The following is a 12,719-nucleotide window of genomic DNA, read 5'->3' on the forward strand; positions in this document are numbered from 1 at the left end:
TGACGTTGTGTGGACAAAGTCCCACTCTTTGGCAAAGTGTCGGAAATTTGCATTGTTAAACTGGGGTCCGTTGTCTGTGAAGACCTCGCTTGCCACGCCATGTCTGGAGAATATGGCTTTCATACTTCTTATCACAGCTTCTGCAGTGGTGGTGTACAGTCTACAAACCTCTGGATACAGGGAGTAATAGTCTGTGACGACAAGATAGTCCTTCCCTTGACATACGAATAGGTCAGCGCCTACCTTCTGGTAAGGTCTGTCTGGTGCTGGGTGTGGCTTTAGTGGTTCTACCGGATTGCTTGCTCGATATTTCAGGCATATTGTGCAGTTTGACACCTCATTTGTCACATCTTGGTTGATTCGTGGCCAGTACATCACCTCTCGTGCTCTTTTCTTACACTTTTCGATTCCCAGATGTCCTCCATGGATCTTTTTTAGCATCTCTCTTCTCAGACTCTTTGGGATAACTATTTTACTTCCTTTGTAGATGATGTCTTCGACCACTGATAGTTCCGCCCTGCAGTTCCAGTACTTTGCTATATCAGGTGAGCAGTCTTGCTTCATGTTGGGCCATCCATCCAAGATGCTTTTTCTCAGTCGTCTCATTGTTTCATCTTTGTTTGTCTCAGTCTTTATGAGCTCCATTTTTGCATCTGCTATGGGCAGTGCACTTGTGATCATGTCCACGTAGGCGTTCACTTTTTCATCCATTGTGGTGTTTGCGGGTTCACTTGGGTCAACAGCTCTGGACAACGTGTCTGCTGCATACATCAGCTTACCCGGCGTGTACGCAACATTCAGTTCATCATAGACTGTCTCACCTTCGCTTTCCACAACGAGGACTCTCTTTACCAGGTTCAGTCTCTCACAGGCTTTTAAACCTAGTATGGCTTGCACATCCTTTGGCACCACGATTAATGCTAGCGTGTGCTCGCTGTCCTTGTGTGTTACTTTGACAATGCATTTTCCTTTCACTGGTATATCAGTACCTGAGTATCCGGTCACTTTCACTTGTATTCCATGTAACTTTGGTCTGGGTCTAATTCTCTTAAAATCGGTCTCTGATATCACATTAACTTGTGCTCCAGTATCCAATTTAAATGGAATGTGTATGTCATTCACTTTTAGTGTCAACATCCAGTCTCTTTCTTTTTTGTTTTCAGACACAACATCTACATTGAATTCCTCTATCTCGCTTTCATCTACTGTATGGACCTTGCTTTGTTGCGCTTGGTTCTTACAGCAGCGGGCATAATGGTTGTTTTTGTTGCATCTATTGCATGTTTTACCATATGCTGGACACTTTCTTGGTGGATGCTGTGTACCGCATCGACTACATGACTGCCGATTGTCTCTTTCATTTTCGTTTGCTGGCCACGTCTCTTTTTTCACATTGGCGCTCTTTGTTAAACGGTTTGTGTCCGTTCTTTCTCACTGCATCCACGTTGCAGCTACTGTCACTGAACAACTCCTTTGCCTGCAACTTCACAGTCTCTGTAACCCTACACAGTGCTATGGCTTTTCCCAGGTCTAGATCTTGCTCTCTTAGCAGTCCTTCCCTTAGACCATTATCTCGAATACCACACACCAGTCTGTCTTTTATCAGCGAGTCTGTGAGTCCCCCAAATTCACACGATTTGCTCCGGTTTCTCAGTTCAGTCACATACTGATCAATAGTCTCGCCGATTTTCTGTACACGTGAAAAATTTGTGCCTCTCAAAGGTCACGTTGCGTTTAGGTATGCAGTAGGCCTCAAACTGTTCCATTATCTTATCTAGCTTCATTTTGTCTCCATCAACAGCGAATGTGAAGTTATTATACACCTCCAGCGCTTCATCACCCACGACATGCAAGAACAGTAACGATTTCTGTTTATTACTTTTATCGTCAGCTCCGATTGCTGATAAATACAACCCTACACGTTGTTTGAATCTCCTCCAATTTTCAGCCACATTACCGGTCAATTGAAGCGTCGCCGGTGGGTGTAAACCTTCCATTTTTTCACTTCGTTAGCTATTCTCTAATGGTAAGCAATGATGTTCTCTTCTGGCTTGCTAATATGTGGAGAGCTGATTTCGCTTACTTGCCACAACTGCTTTCACTGTCCCATCAAGTTGCTAACTTCAGATTTTTTCTCTTTCAGCCACTTCTGACATCATGTTTTGATTTCTTTTTGGGTTCAATAAAGACTCATTTCTGAAAGAGAATGTTGTTTAATCTAAAGTCTTGTTCAAGACTTTCTACAGCTTTTTACAGAACACACTATGCTGTGATGCATCTAGAATGAAACTGAAAGTAAAACTCCTCTGGACTGCTTGTCTCTCACATGACCTCTGCTGGTCAGGCACAAGTAATCAAAAACACAGACAAATATGCTGTAAGGCATAAGTAATCAAACACAGACAAATATCATCACTATTTGCTGATATCCTTACACCGCGCATGCGCAGTGCATGCAGGAAACCGGCACTTCCATTGAGCCTACGGGTGAGTACCCCGTGCGTACTCACCCGTGTGGACCTGAAGTTCTGGGCCACTGTCTTTAGAGTGTGTTAGGACATATGGACATAACATGATTTCAGGAATTAATCTCATGGTCACTCAGTGGAGGGCTGGGTTGGAGGCAGGAATAGAAACCAGGTGCTCTTCCAAAGGCAGTGAGGAGAAAGGATGGCAAGATAATAGGGGCTATTCTTGTGCCCTAGTGTTCAGCTACAGAGCGAAATTGGCAGAATCACCTGGTCAACCCCCACTTAACTGATCTGTTTACCTAGAATTACATAGAACTTACAGTGCAGAAACAGGCCATTCGGCCTATGCTGGTGTTAATGCTCCACATGAGCCTCCTCCCACTCTATTTACTTCATCTCATCCAATCGACATACCCTTCTGTTCCTTTCACCCTTTGTGTGCTTATCTAGCTACCCTTAAAGGTGTCAGTGCTATTCTCAACTACTCCCTGGGGTAGCGAGTTTCACATTCTCCCCACTCTGAGTAAAGAAGTTTCTCCTGAATTCCTTAATGGATATATTAGTGACTATCTTATATTTATGGCCCCTGGTTTTGGTCTCCCCCACAAGTGGAAACATCTTCTCTACGTCTACCCTATCAACCCCTTCATAATTTTAAAGACCTCTATCAGGTCAGCTCTCAGGTTTAACTTTTCTAGAGAAAAGAGCCCCAGCCCGTTCAATCTTTCCAGATAGTTGTGCCCTCTCAGTTCTGGTATCATCCTTGTAGATCTTTATTGCACTTTATCTGGTGCTTCCATTTCCTTTTTGTATTATGGAGACCATAGCTATGCACAGTGCTCGAAATGTGGTCTAATCAAGGTACTATAAGTTTAACATAATGTCTCTGCTTTTGAATTCTATTCTGTAACTAGCTCCAATGTCTCCACACAGTATTCAGATGTTGAGAATCTTGGGGCACCTGTGTATCACCTGAATTTGACTGCGGCTTTAGATGAATTTTAAAAATGATCCAGCAACTGGAGTTAAAGCCAAAATCTGAATATATATGGTCTTACTTTATAAGATTGGTTGAAAGTTCTTATCTCTCTGTTCATTGTATATTATAAATCACTTCCGTTCCAAAAATGTGAGGTATAAGGCAAGCATTTCTATAACTGGTCGGATTTAGCATGGCAAGGGTTAAATATTTTCTAATTATTGCACTATTCAACAAGGACAAGGAAAGCATAAACCTGGGGGAATAAAAGCAGAAAATGCTGGAAATACTCTGCAGGTCAGGCAGCATCTGTGGAGAGAGAAAGAGAGTTAACGTTTCAGGTCGATGACCCTTCGTCAGAACTGGCCATCGACCTGAAACATTAACTCTGTTTCTCTCTTCACAGATGCTGCCTGACCTGCTGAGTATTTCCAGCATTTTCTGTTTTTATTTCAGATTTCCAGCATCCGCAGTATTTTGCTTTGTATAAACCTGGGGGAATTGGTCATCTTCACACACAGAATCCTGCAGAGAAAAAAGTAAATTAGAAAAGCGACGAACACAAAAATATTTGAAGAAAACATTGTGGAGATAATTCAAAACTAAACTATATACTGACAGGCAAGATGTTATTGTGAACTAATACAGATGGATTTTCAAAAAGACAATGCCAACACAAATATGTTTTTGTGTTATTTCATTGTGCTAGTTTAGTGCTTTCACAACATTTTAAAAGCATATTTTGTGTTAGTGATAAATACCGCCATTTTTGACAAGACTCGCATTTGACATAATGTTGACAGAATGAAGAGAAACGAGCCTCAAACTCATGATCCATTTTGCAAATATAACAAATTTAAATGACTTGTGACCTTACTTTATATTGCGATCAAAGTTGGCAATCAGAATTTTTTTTAAATGAGAAACCAAAAATTTTGGACAAAAACAGAGACAGACTAAATGATCTGCAGTCAGTTAAAAAAAAGTTCACTTAGTTGGATATAAACTAGATTTTGTGTACTTATAACGCAATCAGACTTTCCCCGTGTATCATACTTGTTTCTCTGTATTCACTATTTTCCACCTATGGTTTTCCTCTCTACCATGAAATGAAACCCCAGAATAGATCACTTTCAGGAGATCACAAAGTTGGACAAAATAAGCAGCCTCACTGTTAGAGGGAAAAAAAATAATGGAGTGCATCACATCAAGGCTTGGGCTTCATGCCTGCAGTTATACTCTCTGCTGGAATAAGACATTTCTCCAAAATAAAAAGGGAACAAGGATATGTTTCTAATGTAATTGTCAATGATTTATTAAAAAGTGCATGTTAAAAAGAATAGTCATCTCTAAAGAGACTATAAACATCTCAAATTACTCTGGAGGATTGCTCAATTAACACACTGCTTTGTCTCAAATCAACTCGCAACTCAAGATTCCAGAAATAATTCTCCAAATCACATACAAATTTTATCCTTTTTTTGTATTGTAAACTGTCAGTGAACAAGATGACTGGCACGTACTGTCCCGACAATAACCAATACACTAAGCAATGAAAAGAAAAACGAAGTGGGGAACATTTCATGGTTGAATCTGGATTACGTACTTGTGTGTTATCTGGGATTCAATGTAATGGGAGTAAATGAGAAATTAATTCTCTGCACATGATGCTTCAGATCATGTGTTTAGTTGGAGTCATCTGTACACAGTGTACTATGTTATGAAAAGGCTTCACATTAAACCAGTTTAAAATACAACACTATACCTTCCATTTAAGGTCACCGTGAGCCACATAAAAGCATGTTATAGCGAGTGTTTTATGTGACCTTCCATCAGAAAAGGAATAATAAACAATGCATGTTGTGGAATATTTGAATATTCTAGTGAAAGGCTAGAAGACATTCTTGCCTCTCAGTACTCAGAAATACAAAGCATTGTGCACATGAACTTTTGAAATTAAATACAGATGCAGCTAATGAGCAATATCGTTAAACTAACCTTCAAAGCACTTGCCATAGGGAACCGTAGCAAATTATTCTTTTAGTTTGGAACTTGGATTTTGAATGCAGTCCAGACAAAAGGATGGAAATTTCCTCTGTGCTGGAGTTCCACGAGAAATGAAGTAGGATCACAACACAAAACTAACTCAAATCTTTTATTTCCCTTTTTACACTCAGTGAGGCGAGGGATGTTAGTGCTGAGGCTGGGCAATAGAACTCTTCCCATTACTACACTCCCAGGCCAGGTAAAACACATCAAGGTGCAAAGCTCCTTCAACTCTGCCCCAATATGTATTAGCCCCAACCAAAGAATAATACTCCACACTGCACATCCTACAACTGTGACTACACTTCAAAATAGTACTTAGTCGGCTGTAAAGTGCTTTGGGACGTCCCGAGGTTGTGAAAGGCACTATATAAATGCAAATGTTTCTTTCAGCACCAGTGTGACGACTTATTCCTAACAGAGTGAGATTGTCAACTAGTACCAAATTAGGCAGTCTTGTGCCCACTAGTAAATTTGATTATAGCCAGCAGTCAAGGATCTTGCATGACAAAGATGACTTTCATTTCTTCAGCCTGGATTTGAACCTGGGTTCGAGAGGTGAAAGGCTAGTGTCTAACCTACACCACCACCCAGTTCCCAGTGGCTGCAAACTTACTCAACGTAGCCACAAAGATGATTCATGTGGGAAATAGAAAAGTCGCTGGCCTTTCAAAACCAGGCTAAGGAACAGTATTGGGGCAGAGTAGAAGGCACCTCACTTTCCATCTAGCTGCCTACACCAGACTAAGGATGTGTAATGCTGACTCGGTGTCTGAGAAGAGAAACAGCTACAATGCAAATCGCTGACATCCTTTAGCACTGATTAAAACCATGCTCACAGCATTTTGTTGTGTTAATTATATAGGTCTCAATTTATTCACCAAAAGCACAGTTAAAGGGCCATTCTTTTTTGCCTCTAGTATGTTTCCACTCAGTGGACTGTGAAAGGACCTGAATAAAAGTCTATACTCACTTCAAAATATATACATAGTGTGCTACCTCCTAAATTAATTAAATAAATGAGACATCAAAATGAGTCTTTTCCTGCGGTCCTGAAACAAAGTGGAAGTGTTGTGGCTGAGATTCAATCTTCACAGAGTACTGTTTTTGGAGCTGATGGGCAATAATCATACTATTAAAATAACCACCTCATGCTGTTATATTTATGATGCAAACAGCTCCAAAACCTTTGCTTACATATTGTGCAGAATGTGGCAAGAGACATAGCTGAATTATGCTCAGATTGCCAAACTAGCAATTTTAATAACTGAAAGCCATTTATAATACAGTACTCAGTACTAGTTGCGAAGGAGATTCTGAAGCAGTCACATACCCTACTTGGAAGGTGCATGTAAACAGATTGTAGTAAGAATATGCAAGGTAAAGTACATTTGGTCAGTATCATTTAATTAACCTACAACCTGGAACTGATCTGTGAATGACAAAGATCTTTTGTGTGAATTTTATTCTTGCATGAGGGAGATATTAGCATTGGAGAATTAATCTTCTATCTCAACACACCCAAGCCTAGAAATTTAATGGCACTGCTCCCGTTTTCAGGTGCAAAACGGGTGCCTAAGCATCCAAAATGATGTGCCCGTGCTTATTACAAGCTGTAAGTGCATCAACTGTCATATTGGTAAAGGCAGAAAAAGAGATGGCCAGGGTGCAGCTCCTGAAACAGGCTTTAGGTCCTTTTCAGTCTTCTAGTATGAAAATTGTGCCGTGCAACTGGAGAGAAGCCAAATGAACAAGAAGGGAAAATAAAAATTGGTTAATTCTAGACTTTAGTCCAGGACATAAAGGGTTAAATTGTGAGGATCGGTTGCATTACCTTGGCTTGTGTTCCCTTGAGTTTAGAAGGCTGAGGGGTTATCTAATGGAGGTCTTTAAAATGCTAAAGGGATATGATCGGGTAGATACAGAGGAACTATTTAATAACACAGAGGCATGGTTGAGGGGTGATGACACCTTTCTCCTTAATGAAGCTTCCTTACCTGGCTATACTTTCCACCATATTCTATGCCCAAACCGCCGTGGTGGTGGCGTAGCCTTTATATCTAAATCACACCTTGGCCTGTCTCCTTAATCCTCCAGCAACTTCTCCTCCTTTGAGCATCTCACTTTGTTCCACCCCTCGCCTCTCTCTTAAAATCCTTATTCTGTACCGCCCACCCAAATTTTCTCAATGAGATATCTTCTCTGCTTTCCTCCCTCTGCACCAAGTGACTTCTCATCCTCGGAGATTTCAACCTCCATCTCAACTCATCTTGCTCCCTCTACTCACGAGTTCCCTGACCTCCTTTCCTCCCTTAATCTCTCCCTTCATGTCAACTCCCCCACCTATATTCACGGCCACCCCCTTGATTTTATCATCTCACGTGGCCTCGCTATCCCCTCTGTCACCATCACCGATCGGCAATCTCCAACCATTTCCTTACATCACTCTCTACCTATATTCCCCTTCCCCCTCCTAAACCCACTTCTTTTCATATCCGCCCCTGGAAAAAACTCTCCCTCAAGTCCCTTACCACTGCTCTTTCTAGTTCCCAACTACCTAGCCTACTAATCTCCATGACATCTCTGCAGCTACGGACTTACTAAATCACACCCTCTCCACCACCTTTGATGCCCTTGTCCCCTCTAAAATCATTACACTCTCTCACCCTAGTCATTCCTCCTGGTATACTCATCTTCGCACCCTTAAGTCCAAGTGACACAGACTTGAACGTCTTTGACAGACAACTGGTCTAATCACCCATCATCAGATTTGGCTACATCATATAAAAGCACTACCGGGTCCTGCTCTCCATCACTAAAACCGCTCACTATTCGAAGATCATCCAGGACGGCAAAAATAACACCAGGCTTCTCTTCTCCACCACTAACCGTCTTCTCAAACCACCCTCCCCCGCTTCCTCCCTCACCTCCAACAATGAACGTGTGGAGCTCATGGACTTCTCTGTTAAAAAGATCTGTTCAACAGCTTCTGCTTTCAATTCCCTCCCTTCCCCTAGCCCACCAGACATTACATCCTATCTGTTTTCCCCCCCTGCCCTAAACCTAAATTTGCATATTTCTCTCCCATCTCGCCTCTTGCCCTTTCAAAGCTCATCTTGTCAATGAGACTGACTTCCTGCTCTCTTGACCCTATTCCTACTAAATTGCTGACAACCCAACTTTCCTTCCTGGCTCCCATGTTAGCGGATATTGTTAACGGTTCTCTCTCCTCTGGTATTGTCCCCCTTTCCTTCAAATCTGCAGTCATCACCCCACTCCTCAAAAAAACAACTCGACTCCTCCGTCCTTGCAAACTATCGACCCATCTCCAATCTCCCTTTCCTCTCCAAAGTTCTTGAACATGTTGTCACCTCCCAAATCCATGCCCATCTTTCCCAGAACTCGTTTGAATCCCTCCAATCAGGCTTCCACCCCTGCTGCAGTACTGAAATTGCTCTTACCAAGGTCACAAATGACATCCTAATTGACTGTGACAAAGGTAATCGATCCCTTCTCGTCCTTCTGGATCTGTCTGCAGCCTTTGACACAGTTGACCACAAAATTCTGCTCCAATGCCTCTCTAACATCGTCCAGCTGAATGGAACTGCACTCCAGCCGTAACCATAGAATCACCTGCAATGGCTTCTCTTCCCGATCCCGCACAGTCACCTCTGGTGTCCCCCAAGGATCTATTCTTGGCCCCCTTATTTCTCATCTACATGCTGCCCTTTGGTGAGATCATCCGGCAACACAGCATGAGTTTTCACATGGACGCTGATGATACCCAGTTCTACCTCTTCCACCTTCCTTGAACCCTCCACCGTCTCTATACTACCAGACTACTTGTAGATCATCCAGCACGGGATGAGTAGAAATTTCCTCCAATTAAATATCGGGAAGACCGAAGCCATTGTCTTTGGTTCACGCCAAACTCCATTTCCTTTCCACCGATTCAATCTCTCTCCCCGGCAACTGTCTAAGGCTGACCAAGTCTGTGTGTAAACCTTTGGTGTCATATTTGATCATGAATTGAGTTTCCTACCTCATATCCGTTCTATTACTAAGACTGCCCATTTCCACCTTTGTAATATTGCCCATCTCTGCCTTTACCTCAACATCTGCTCCTGAAACCCTCATCCATGCCTTGATCACCTCTAGACTTGACTATTTCAATGCACTCCTGACCGGCCTCTCTAGTTTTCTACCCTCCATAAACTTGAGGTCATCCTAAACTCTGCCGCCCACACTAAGTCCCGCTCAGCCATCTCCCCTATGCTTGCTGATCTACATTGGCTCCCAGTTAAGCAACACCTCAATTTTATGGCTTTGCCCCTCCTGATCTCTATAATAATCTCCTCCAGCCCTATAATTCCCCTAGACCTCTGCGCTCCACCTATTCTGGCCTTTTGAACATCCCCGATTTTAAATGCTCCACCATTGGCGGTCGTGCCTTCAGCTGTCTAGGTCCCAAGCTCTGGAATTCCCTCCAAAAATCTCTCCACTTTTCTTTCCTCCTTTAAGACACTCCTTAAAACCTACTTCTTCAACCAAGCTTTTGGTCATCTGCCCCAACATCTCCTTATATGGCTCGGTGTCAAATTTTGTTCTTTTTTGATAACACTCCTGTGAAGGGCCTTGGGACATTTTATTACATCAAAGGCGCTATATAAATATATAAGTTGTTGTAGTAATAAAGAATGGAAGTATATACAATGGAAAGATACTGAAGAGCATGGATGAAGAGAGACATAAGGGTTCAATATCTAATTCCTTGAAAATAAAAGTGCAGTAAGATAAACAAGCTGCATTTATTTAGCGTCTTTAATGTAGTAAAATGTCCCAAGGTGCTTCACAGGAGTGTTCTCAGACAGAATTTGACACAGAGCCACATAAGGAAATATTAGGACAGGTGACCAAAAGCTTAGTCAAAGTGGTAGGTTTTAAGGAGCGTCTTAAAAGGAGGAAAGAGAGGTAGAGAGGCGGAGGTGTTTAGGGAGGGAATTCCAGAGCTTTAAGGCCTAGAGACGGCTGATGGCATGGCCGCCAATAGTGGGGCGAAGGAAATCGGGGATTCACAAGAGGCCAGCATTGGAGAAGCTCAGCGATCTCGGCGGGTTGTAGGGCTGGAGGAGATTACAGAGATAGGGAAGGGTGAGGCCATGGCGGGATTTGAACACAAGGATGAGAATTTTAAAATCAAGGCGTTGCTCAACCAGGAGCCAATCTAGGACATTGAGCACAGGGGTGATGGGTGAACAGGACTTGGTGCGAGTTAGGATATGGGCAGCAGAGTTTTGGATGAACTGAAGTTTAGAGAGGGTGGAAGATGAGAGGCTGATCAGGAGAGCATTGGAATAGTCGAGTCTGGAGGTAACAAAAGGGTTTCAGCAGCAGATGGGCTGAGGCGGGGGGGGGGGGGGTGGGCGCGGGCAGAGACACGAGATATTACGAAGATGGAAGTAGGTGGTCTTGGTGATGGAGAAACTTTGGGGTCGGAAGCTCAGCTCAAACAGGACTCCGAGGTTGCGAACAATCTAGTCCAGCATCAGACAGTGGCCAGGGTACAGAGTTTGTGTTGGGGACCGAAGATAATGGCTCCTGTCTTCCCAATAGTTAGGAGGAGGAAATTTCGACTCATCCGTTACTGGATGCCGGACAAGCAATGTGACAAATCAAAGCAGTGGATGGGTCGAGAGAAGTGGTGGCGAGGTAGAGCTGGGTGTCATCAGCATACATGTGGAATCTGACGTGTTTTCGGATAATGCTGCCAAGGGACAGCACGTAAATAAGAAATAGGAGCGGGCTAAGGATAGATCCTTGGGAGACTCTAGAGGCGATGTGGAAGTGGGAAGAGAAGCCATTGCAAGAGATTCTCTGGCAATGATTGGACAGATAAAAATGGAACCAGGCGAGGGTAGTCCCATCCAGTTAGACAACAGCGGAGAGGCCTTGGATGAGGATGGTGTGGTCAACCATGTCAGGCTGGAAGCCTCAAGAAGCTGAAGCATGCTCTGGTAAGTCACTGCTGAACACGGGCACTTGGCAACAATTTGATCTACAAAGATTATTTACATACAGATTCTTCAAGGAGCTGGTAAACAATGTACTGAAACACTGAGACTAGATCAGAATGTAAAAAAAAATAAAAGCAGCTCTGATAGGTTTGTGAGGAATCCAGGGATAAAATACATTCACCAGAAAACCTTCTTGCAAAGTAAGTTGGAAATTTTAGAGATATTCTTATATGTAATAAATATATAAACACCTAGAATTATTTTCAAGCATATGTCTGAAACAGCACCTTGACAGGAAATTATGAAGGATGTCATTCAGTTTGCATATTCTTGACATTACCAAGAAAGGAATCAAATCAAGCTGGAACACAAGGTGGAGACTAGAGATAAAAAGCAAAGCAGCTTCAGTATCTCGTGGCCAAAAATAACCGTTGACTCAACTCATGTTTAATTGAAGAACTTGACAGTTAGATACTAAATTTCGGCATAGTATAAACACTTTGATCATGATTCAGCGGCTAATGCATGTGTGGACACAGAGTGAGAACAGGAGGAGGCTCAGCTATGAAGCTCAGTCCAATAACCTGCCAACACTCACTATTTACATTCACATATGAAGAATGGGTCACCTGGCTGAGTCTGCCAGCAGCCATGAAACCATAGCCAAACAAAAAAGTGTGTGTGGGGGGGGGGGAATTCTTATCGAAAACAGAAACTTATATGGATGTAAATAAATTATTCTTTAGTCATGCAGCTTATAAAAGAGGTCTTTGAACCGAATCATAATGAAGTTTTTCAACAACCCTTTCAAAAGCATGGACTTTCTACTCAGGGACACTTTGATACGGGAAACTTTGGTTTATCCGGAGGTTGTATGTCCGGAAACCTCGATCTACCGGCAGAAATCAGGAGCCATTTTGTTAGGGTTTTTTTTCTTCTCGTGGCTTTGTTTTCAACAGTCGGGCTCTGGAAAGTCTCTCTGAAGCTGTTGCTAAGCTACAGAGACGCTTCCAAGGTACGGGCCGACTGTTTACAAGCTGTTGCTAAGCAACAGTGTTTGTTGTCAGATACGGAGATGAAAACCTCCGTATGCTTCAACATTAACTTTGTATGTCCGGCCGTTTTGATAGATCGGCAACAGCTCGGTCCCGTCGGTGCCAGATATAACAAAGTTTCCTGTAATAACCATATCACAATGACAACACCTGT

Source organism: Somniosus microcephalus, chromosome 11, assembly GCF_052327205.1.
Source record: "Somniosus microcephalus isolate GS21.2 chromosome 11, FLI_Smic_1.0, whole genome shotgun sequence".
NCBI lineage: Eukaryota > Metazoa > Chordata > Chondrichthyes > Squaliformes > Somniosidae > Somniosus > Somniosus microcephalus.